This window comes from Aedes aegypti, chromosome 1, assembly GCF_002204515.2.
Source record: "Aedes aegypti strain LVP_AGWG chromosome 1, AaegL5.0 Primary Assembly, whole genome shotgun sequence".
Lineage (NCBI taxonomy): Eukaryota > Metazoa > Arthropoda > Insecta > Diptera > Culicidae > Aedes > Aedes aegypti.
In genome coordinates this window covers 305,199,571-305,211,008 of record NC_035107.1, presented here as the reverse complement: position 1 = coordinate 305,211,008, position 11,438 = coordinate 305,199,571, and positions in this window count along the sequence as shown.

Genomic DNA, 11,438 nt, shown 5'->3' with positions numbered 1-11,438 from the left:
TCATGGGCCTTCGCTATGAAAATGACGCTGATTAGAGAAGGATCCTGGCGAGCAGTGAAGCCATTAGAGGGGCAGGCAGTTGATCCGGAGACGTCTGAACGAGCATTGGCCGCAATCTGCCTGAGCATAGAGAAGAACATCTACAGCTTGGTAAAAAACGTTGGAACCGCGAAAGAAGCATGGGAAAAGCTCCAGAAGGCGTTTCAAGATAACGGACTTCTTCGACGTTTTGGATTGCTGGACAAGTTGACATCAGTGAAGTTGGAGGAAATCGGTTCCGTTGAAGATTACGTCGACGTGTTGGTAACCACGGCGCAGAGCCGAAACTGTGGTGAATTCGATAGATACAGCAAATAATCAGTCCATCAAGTCGGTCGCCAGAGGGTTTGTCGAGCTAGATCTCAAAGAAGGAAGCATCGAAGTACAGAACGTGCTGCTTGTTCCTGATTTGGCCACAAACTTGTTATCAATCAGTCAAATTTGCAAGAAACGATTAAAAGTTGTTTTCACGGCGTCGAAATGTGAAGTTCTGGATAATGATGGCATGGTAATCGCGTCAGGAACGGAAGAAGATGGACTATATCGGCTGAATCAGAGAATAGAGAAGTCGTTTCTAACGGTGGATTCCAACATTTGGCATAAGCGATTAGGACACCTAAATCAGCAGAGTATGGTGAAGCTTTTGTCGATGGCAGATGGAATCGTGCTGAAGAAAGAAGCTCTTCAAGATTGTATCGCTTGTCTTCAAGGTAAGCATGCTCGAGACACGTTTCGTTCTAGTTCCTCGAGAGCAGAAGGTGTACTGGATTTGGTGCATTCGGATGTCTGCGGTCCGGTTGAAGTTCCATCGCTTGGAGGAAGTTCGTCACTTTTATCGATGATGCAACTCGGAAGGTATTCGTGTATTGTTTGGAGTCCAAAGGTCAAGTCACAGAGGTATACGAGCAGTTCAAGTCACTAGTCGAACGGCAAACTGGCAGGAAGCTGAAGGTATTGCGGACGGACAATGGCACGGAATATGTCAATTCAAGAATGCGGAAGAGCATGCAGCGAGACGGTATCGTGCACCAAACCAGTTGTCCTTATACACCTCAACAAAATGGAGTAGCCGAGCGGATGAATCGCACGTTAGTGGAGAAGGCAAGATGTATGCTGAACGACGCTCAACTACCAAAGATGTTTTGGGCAGAAGCCATTTCCACGGCGGCGTATCTAGTGAATCGCAGTCCATCCAGATCACTTGACTTGGTTACACCGGAGGAAGCATGGTCTAAGCAAAAGCCGAATCTACAGCACTTGAAGGTATTTGGATCGCGTGCAATGTACCACATCCCAAAGCAGAAGAGGAGGAAATTCGATGTGAAGTCCAACGAAGGCATTTTCGTTGGGTACGCAGATAACTCGAAAGGATTTCGTATTTTCAACCCGGATTCTGGCGACGTGATCATCACTAGAGATGTAGTCATTGTGGATGAAGGACGACCAGCGAAGTTTCTGAGGAAGCAAGAATTAGTTGAATTCACAGAACTGTTCTCCTGGGTTGAAACAACTGAAGATAATATTCAAGCTGGCAGTCCACCAAGGGTCCAAGAAGAAGAAGAAGCAATGGTACCGGTCGATCAAGCCAACGAAAATGTTACCAATCAGGCCAACATTTTCGATCGTTCTTCGGACAACGTGGTGCCTGCTCTTGCGCTCCCACCCAAAGGGGTGGTCACTCTACGCAGTGTGCCTTGCGCAGCTATGGCACATTTCGGCACACTAACAGGCGCAACTTTCCAATCTGAGTTGCTATAAAATCACATTGAACTGAAATTGTCATCTCAGCAACCATTGAGTCATCTGAGTTGTTTACTGTATGTCAAACATGGACTTCACGAAATTTTCACGTTGGCATCGGCTCCAGGAGAATTCTTCCAACACTGTTCTACATGTTGATTTTATATTTAAAACTTGATTTAAAACCTTTTTTGTTTCAGAATGAAGCTATAGAGTGGCAGAAATGATGGAATCGGCTTTGCCTCATGCTCAAGTCTGAATTGATAGTGAATAAAATAATCTATCAAATGATACAAAAAAGCGTCTGTATCCTTGTTGTCAGCTCAAAGCAAATTCCTAAGGCGGAGAAATGGGTGAAATGTGGGGAATGTAGGGGAATAAAAAAAGAACTACTCTAGCTTTAAAACAAAGAATCGATCAGGCAAAAAGTTTGAATATTTCTTCTAAACTTAACAAAAAAGGAAATATCTAAAGGTTATGCAAAATTATTAAAGTCCCGAACGCACTGACAGCGAAATGGCTGCAGAAAGTCAGTACCCTCCACAGTGATCGAAAATTTAAAGTTTATACAAACTCAGGCAAGAAGAATTTTCTTTAATCGATTACTTTGTCTTGCAAACGCGTCAAGTGTTTTGCGTGTTAATGTTTGCATTTCTTTGAAATTGAAATAAACTTAAACTGATTATTGTTCTAGCTGTTACGTCTGTTGGTCTGTGCTTCCATCATAATGTTCTCCCATTTACCGTCTTGTCTTGGAATTCGAGTGGGCCGTTCCTTAAACGTTCGTGCTTCCCATTAAAGTTTTGAATATATATGACGGGAAAGTAATGCAATATTAATAGCATTTTTAATTTGAACTAGTGGTCCCGGCAAACTTCGTCTTGCTATCAAGTAGGCTGTTGAAAAACGACATGGATCATCCCATACAAAATGACAGTTCCGTTCACGCTCGTTTTTCCGACTTTCCCGGTAAATATCCTGGGATTTTTATAAACACAAACACGTCGGAACCCTTGACGAACAAAACGAAGGAAGAATTATTTAAATCCGTTGACCCGTTCTGAAGCCTTTTCGTGACATACAAACACCATTCCATTTTTATTTATATATATAGATAACAAGGCGCAAACAAGAAAAAGCTACGTATATGCACTGAAGGCACAGCTGTGCCGAATGAAGTGCGTAGAGTGACCTCCCCCTTGCTCCCACCGCAACTTACAAGACCAGCTGATGAGCAGCAAGGGTTGAGGCGCAGCGGTCGGGAGCGCGTATTCCCGGGCAAGTATTCTGATTTTGTATGCTTTAGTTCAACTGCTGTCCAGAATTTTTCCAAACAGTTCGATCTTGATGATACCAACGACGAAGCGATTGATGACGATGGAGGAGATCCGACGAGTTACACTGAGGCGTTGAAGCGAGCGGATCATCGTCACTGGACTAAAGCGATGCAAGAGGAGCTTCAAGCGTTGGAAGAAAATGGTACTTGGGTCCTGACTGATCTACCACACGGGAGAAAAGCTATTCGGAATAAATGGATTTTCAAGACCAAACGAGGAGTAGATGGCGAAATAGAGCGGTATAAAGCAAGGCTTGTTATAAAAGGATGTTCTCAACGAGCCGGCATTGATTACAATGAAGTATATTCCCCGGTAGTGCGATACTCTACCATTCGCTTCCTCATGGCGTTAGAAGTACAACATGATCTCGACATCGAGCAGCTTGATGCGGTTACAGCGTTTCTGCAAGGGAAACTCAAGGATGAAGAGATATACATGGAACAACCCGAAGGTTACGTCGGCGATCCCATGAAGGTGTGCAAGTTACAAAAGGCTTTATACGGATTGAAGCAATCGAGCAGGGTGTGGAATATTCAGTTGGACGAATCTCTGAAGAAGTTCGGGTTAATTCGATCCAGTGTAGATCCTTGTTTGTATTATATCCTCGAAGAAGACGGCAAGATGCTATTCGTGACGATCTATGTGGATGATTTTCTGGTGTTCACGAATAATGCAGAGGTTAAGGAAAAATTGAAAACTTACCTGAATTCTCGATTCAAGATGAAGAACCTAGGAGAGGCGAAATTTTGTATGGGACTGCGGATAAGTCGTGACCGATTGCATGGAAAACTTTCTCTAGATCAACAACCGTATATCGAAGATATCCTAAAAAGATTTAACATGACAAATTCAAAAGCAGTTGCGACGCCAATGGACCCAAGCATCAATCTCGACAAGTCAATGTGCCCCAAGACGCCAGATGAAGTTGCAGATATGAAGGATGTTCCTTTCAAAGAAGCAGTTGGTTATCTGCTATTTGCAGCGCAAGCTACAAGACCGGACATCGCATTTGCTGTGAACATGGTAAGCCAATTTTTAGCTAATCCTGGACGACAACACTGGGAGGCTGTTAAACGAATTATGCGTTACTTGCGCGGCACGTGTGACGCAAAACTGATGTATAAGAGATCTGGTGAGTCTCAGCTGACTGGTTATACAGATGCGGATTGGGGAGGAGAACCCGATACGCACAAATCTACGACCGGATACGTTTTCAAGATGATGGGAAGAGCCATTTCGTGGAGCGTGAAGCGACAACCTTGCGTGGCGTTATCATCATGTGAAGCGGAGTTCATCGCTTTATCTCGAACTACACAAGAGGCGCTCTGGTGGCAGCAACTTCTCTCGCAGATCTGTGGTGAGCAGCCAATACCTATCTTTTGTGACAATCAATCCGCAATATGTATGACCCGGAACGACGGTTGTAATTCCCGGACGAAACATGTGGCCATCCGTAACCGATTCGTGAAGGACGAAGTTGAGAAAGGTAACATCAAAATTCACTACATTCCTACTCATGAACATCCAGCGAATGGGTTTACCAAAGCTTTGGCAAAGCAGAAGCACAATCAATTCAAGGCATTGACCGGGATCGAAGGTTAAGGAGGAGTGTTGGAGTAGTAACCTGCGATCTAAGTAATACCGTATCTAGGAGCAACCTTAGTAACCGTTGTATTCCTGGATAAATAGTTGTAATAAATTTTCATTCCTTGATCAGACTTTGACCACTACGCAAGTGTTTTATTTCCATTCACAAGTTACGCCGACGATCTCCAGATCTACATCTCGGGAGCCATTTAAAATGTAGACCAACTCGTCTCGACCATCAACGTCGACCTGGGAAGAATTGAGCGATGGGCCAAGCGAAATTCCCTCTTCCCCAATCCGAAGAAGACCAAGGCAATTATCTTTTGCAAAGAAGGCGCGATAACACCAGCAAGCAACATCATTTTCTGTGGTGAAAACATTCACCTGTCGGACTTTGTAGTGAATCTAGGCTTGCGAATGGATCGCAGTCTGAAGTGGACCAGCCATGTGAACGATGTGACCGCCAAAGTTTTTGGGACACTGCGTACACTCCGAAGCTTTGCCCCAGTTCTGTCCATCCACACCAGATTGAAGCTAGTAAGGTAATAATATCGAGGCTGAAGAATTAGCTGCTTCATTCGCCAAGGATACGCAGAAAGTTTTCCTGCTTACTTACAACAGCACCTCAGAAAAGGGCAACAAGAACGAGCGCGCAGTTTTGTGATCCCCCATCACACCACATCGAAGCGGAAGAGCGTCATGATTGCAGGTGCAATTCTCTGGAATCAACTTCCTCTGAGGACCAGACAGCTACTAACGACAGACGCATTCAAATCTGCGCTTTCAGTGCACAACATTATCAATTAAACTAGCCCTATGTTACGTGACACTCAAGTCTTTTAACTTTTGATACCTAGGTAATTGTTATTCTCTGAAAGTTTCAATATTAATTGTTGTTTCCTTGACCTGAAAAATGGTATAACCGACAAGCTTACGTTAAGTTTGAATTAAATAAATACTAAATACTAAATGAAAGCAGGCTTTACTCGATCAATGGAGACTACTTGACTCTTTCCGAGCACATTGATCTCAAAATATTTATCGCTTCGTTTCACCACTTCTTAGGGTCCCTCGTATAGTGGTTGTAGTGGTCGCCTATCACAGGGTGTCGACTACCTGAAAAAACCTGGAATGTCAGGGAATTTCACTTGAGGTCAGGGAAAAATATCAATACCACAACATCAAACGAGTTGATTGTCTGGAAAGTTATTGTTCAGGCTAAGTCAGCAATACGATATATGGAATAAAAAGGGTCATCAACCTTTCAAAATAGCAGTTAATCATTGAGGAAATGCTCTTATGTAAACTGTATTTTACTGCTTGTAGTTATCCTCAGAATTCAAATTTTCTGAATTAAAAAGCATCAACAGTACTCTCCGAACAACTTCTTCGAAATTGACTTGGATTGCTTTAAAAATATTTTGTTTTTTTTTTTGTTTACTAGATAAACTCATTGCCTAGTTTGGCGCATTTTGCTCAAAATCTTGAAAAAATGGAGTCCAATACATCAAATTATGTCAATCCTTACAAGTTTGCTCAAAATGTCCAAGTAGAACTGGTGAAACTAAGTATAGAGAAAAACCAAGAAGCATTCTCGTATTTAAGTGATGATGAATACAATGAGACGGCTAATGTTAATTAAATAGAAGCAAGTCGACAATTTCACCTCATTCGACTCGTCTCACCTCACACGCCGCGCAGAATAAGCACAATAATCTCAAAATTTCAAGAGCATAAATCTGATGAATCGAACAATAATTTATTTGAAAAAAAAAATACAAATAAATTGGTTACTGGCTGTTAACACTGTTTGGTTTTCTAGATTTGTACTCCTGATGATGGTACAATTTTCGGTTTAATATTCTGGACAGTTTCACTTTTTTGATGTAAAATTGCAGCACGAGAAAATAAATACAAAAAAACTCAAAAATACGTGTGTTGCAGATATGGACAGGATATTTCTTGTGCTCATCGTCAAGGCCCTCCTGGACGCACTGTTCGCCGTTGAGCCGATGCGGAAAGAAAGCTGCGAGGCGCTGAACCACGTCATTAGCGAGTTCGACAAGAACCTTCTCATGTTGAACAAGATCGGCGAGCAGACGAAGGGCTGATCGACGATTCTCGCCTACATGGTGTGCTCTTGCCTCGACTCGACCACTCTCCGTCACTGGGAGACGCACCACAATAGCAAAGACGTCCCCAAGTTCGAAGATCTGATGAAGGTCCTGAGGGATCAGTGCGCAGTGCTGCAGTCGATCGCCCCTGCGAAGGCCCCCGCTGGCGACAACAGCCGACATCGAGTGTCTACGACGCACACGTCATCCCAGTCGCAGCGGCGGTGTGAGTTCTGCGGGGATTCCTACCATATCCCGTTCAAATGCGGCAGACTGTCGAACATGACGGTGGCCCAGCGAGCGGTAGAAATCAACAAGAAGCGCCTCTGCCGGAACTGCCTGACCGCTGGTCACTTCGCTGAAGGATGCTCCAGAGGTTCGTGTACCCGCTGTGGACGAAAACAACACACCCTCCTCCATTTCGAAGGTTCTTCAAGCGGCGGTCGTCAACCGAAGCAGTCTGGTCCTGCCAATTCTCCCCCCTCCGGTACGCAAGCGCCGAACCGATCGAACCCAGTTCCAGCGGCAAGCCAGCAACAGTCACAACAGCAAAACCGTTCGAAACCTCAGGGTCAGACACAAACATCCACTCAACCAGCCACACAAACACAACCCACACAAGCATACCCCGTGATTCGCTCACAAGACACTCATCCACAGCCCACCACTAACTCCCAACCTGCAATTTCCCTTAAATCCACCGGATCGTCCCACAGCGGAGGCACAACGCGACAAGTGTTGATGTCAACCGCGATCGTGAAGGTGGTGGACCGTTTTGGCAACACTGCGTTGGCCAGAACCCTCCTCGACTCGTGCTCGGAGTTCTGCTACATGACCTGTAGATTCTCCAGAAAGTTGAAGTTCCACGAACAGCGGAATTTCCTGCAGGTGCAGGGCATCGGCAACAGCAGTGTGACGTCGACGAAAGCGGTCGAAGCCATCATCGAAACCCGAAGCCCATCGATTTCCTCGTTCGGGGAGCGCATGCAGTTTCACGTGTTGCCGAAAATTACTCAAACTCTTCCTCTCAAACCGGTACGCGTGGAGCTGTGCGAGATTCCCACCGAAGTGCTGCTAGCGGATCCCACCTTTAGCAAGCCCGGTCCCGTAGATATGATCATCGGTGCGGAGTTCTACTTCGACGTGCTGCGGGCCGGAAGAAGAAAGTTGTCGGAGAGCGGTCCCACGCTGCAGGAGACCGTCTTCGACTGGGTCGTGTCCGGCAGAGTTCCGGAGACCACAAGCGTCATGCCCACGACAGCGAGTTACGTCAGCACGACCGTCGATCTGCAAGACCTGATCGCCAGATTCTGGGAGCTGGAAACGTGCCACGTGAACCGAACGCACTCGGTGGAAGAAACGGCCTGCGAGGAGATGTTCAACAAGTCAACAGTCCGTGATCAAGAAGGCAGGTTCGTAGTGACGCTGCCGAAGAAGGAGCACATGCTGGAACGCCTGGGAGAGTCCAGAAACATAGCCATGAAGCAGTTCATCGGCTTGGAGAGAAGGTTCACCAAGAACGCCGAGTTGAAGGAGGCCTACAAGGAGTACATCCATGAGTATCTGCTGATGGGCCACATGAAGGAAGTCGACGGAGAGCAACCCACTGCCGATCCAGTGTACTACCTGCCGCATCACGCCGTGTTGCGGCCCGATAGCACGACAACCAAGCTGAGGGTCGTGTTCGACGCGTCGTGCAAAACCTCTACAGGGATTTCCCTCAACGACGCTCTGATGGTGGGACCGGTCGTCCAGAACGACCTAATCCACCATTCTCCGTTTTCGTCATCACCGTATCGCCGCCACTGCCGACGTCGCCAAAATGTACCGGATGGTCCGTGTTCCCGAGCAAGATCAACATCTGCATCGAATCCTTTGGAGAGACACACCGGAGGAACCTGTGAAGACGTTCGAGCTGCTCACGGTCACGTACGGCACTGCGAGTGCGCCGTACCTGGCCACAAGATGCCTGAAGAAGTTGGGAGAAGATAGTGTCTCGACGCATCCGATCGCTAGTCGGGTGGTCCAAGAGGACTTCTACGTCGACGACATGTTGTCAGGCGCGGCCACGGTCAACCAAACACGGAAGCTGATGAACGAGGTTATTGAGATGACTAACACGGTAGGTTTCACTCTGAGAAAGTGGAACTCGAACTCGGCAGGGCTGCTTTCCAAGCTGCCCAAGCATCTGCGGGATGAACGAACGGTACTCGACCTGGATTCTTCGAACGCGACGGTGAAAACCCTGGGTCTGCGATGGGACACGCAGGCGGATCACTTCTGCTTCTCGTTCCCCGAGTGGAGATCGAACCCTTCGATCCGCTCGGCCTGGTGGGTCCAGTAGTGGTCCAGGCGAAGATATTCATCCAGCGGCTCTGGCTGCTGAAGTGTGGTTGGGACGACCCTCTGGACGAGTCACTTCAGGATCTATGGAAGGAGTACAAATAGAACATGATCGCTCTGGAGTCGCTCTCAATTCCCCGCTGGCTCGGCGTCAGCAACGACTGTGCTGATGTGCAGCTGCATGGCTTCTGCGATGCGTCGGAAGCTGCATACGGAGCGTGCCTCTACCTCCGTTGTACCGCGTCGGATGGCACCATCACCGTCCGACTGATCGCCTCCAAGTCTCGAGTGGCGCCTCTGGAAAACCTCCAGCGGAAGAAGAAGAAGATAACCATCCCACGTCTCGAGCTGTCCTCAGCCCTCCTGCTCAGTCACCTGTACGAGAAGTACAATCAAGTTCGCCCCAACCTCAAGGCGTTCTTTTGGACGGACTCGATGATCGTCAAGTGGTGGTTGGCGTCGCTACCGTCTCGCTGGCAGATGTTCGTAGCGAATCGCGTGTCTGAAATTCAGCACATCACCAAGGACCGAGGCTGGAGTCACGTTCCGGGCACCGAAAACCCTGCAGACCTCATCTCCCGCGGAATTTCTCCAGCGCACCTTCAGTACCAAACCATGTGGTTCGAGGGTCCCCGATGGCTATCCCAGGACCAACAGTTCTGGCCGCACGCCGACGATATGCCCGTCGTCGAATTCGATCCCACATTGCTGGAGGAGCGATCAACGCCGGCCTTTCCGGCTCAAGGCATACCGCCGAGCGAAATCTTCAGCGAACGTTCTTCGTTCATGGAGTTGGTCAGGATCGTAGCGCTGCTACTGCGATTCAGACACAACGCACAGAGGTGCAATCAGCAGTCCAGGAAAACTGGATGCCTGTCGCTCGAGGAACAGGAGCACGCAATCGTTGCCTTGGTTCGCTTGTCCCAGCAGGAATGTTATCCGCAAGAACTGCATGATCTCGCCAAGAAAGGTGATCCACGACTGCATCCCGTGCTTTCGGAACAAGCCGAAGATTCTGAAGCAGATAATGGCCGACCTGCCGCGGTAAGAGTCAACCCCGCGCCACCGTTCATGAACGTCGGCGTTGACTACTGCGGTCCATTCTTCGTGAACAACCCCAATCGGCGAGCAAGTCCTGTGAAGTGCTACGTGGCAATCTTCGTCTGCCTGGTCGTCAAAGCCGTCCATCTGGAGCTGGTAATGGACCTAACGTCGCAAGCCTTCCTAGCGGCGTTGAAACGCTTCACTGCCCGCCGCGGCAGGCCAAAGCTGATAATGTGCGACAACGCAACTACGTTCGTCGGTGCGAAACGCGAGCTGACCGAGCTCCACCGCCTCTTCCACGCCCAGAAGTTCCAGGACCGGCTGATCAAGGACACTAGTTCCGACGGCATCGAGTTCCTTTTCATCCCTCCCCGGACGCCCAACTTCGGCGGCCTTTGGGAGGCGCAGGTGAAGTCCTTCAAGGGACACTTCAAGAAGGCGATTGGCACCAAGGTACTGAAGGTGGACGAGATGCTGACTGCCCTGGCCCAGATCGAGGCAGTTCTCAACTCGCGTCCACTGACTCCGATAAGCAGCGACCCCAACGACTACGAAGCCCTCACTCCAGGGCACTTTCTGGTCCAGCGGCCCCTGACCGCCATCCCGGAACCAGATCTCCAAGATGTTTCCACCAACCGGTTGGACAAGTGGGAAGACGCGCAACAAGTGGCGCAGCAAGTCTGGAACCGGTGGTCCACGCAGTACCTCTCGGATCTGCACAACCGCACCAAGTGGACCAAGCAACGCGACAACATTCGCGTCGGCATGATGGTCCTGCTGAAGGACGAAAACGCTCCACCACTGAAGTGGCACTTGGGTAGGGTCACCAAGATCTTCAAAGGGTCGGACGGCAACATCCGCGTCGTCACGGTCCGCACCGAAGACGGATGCTTCGATCGCGGAATCTCGAAGGTCTGTCCTCTTCCCATCCGCGACAACGAAGATACCCAACAACTCTCTAGCGCATGCGGCTTACGCCGATTGCCGCTCCGGTGCTTCGGCACCATCCATTTCTCGAAGTCGTCAAGTCACCCCAAGGGCAATCGTCATAAAGGTCAAGTTGTATCGTCCATGCATGTTGTATATGTCGTCAGTCCGTCGTCAATGTGGTGAAGGGTTCGGCGCCCACGGCGTCGGCGTTGACCGAAGGGTCATCGCGAGAATCAGAAAACACTCTAATCACTTCGTCTATCGCCGGTAGCACCACCGCTACCAACTTTTCCCGGAGGAAGCC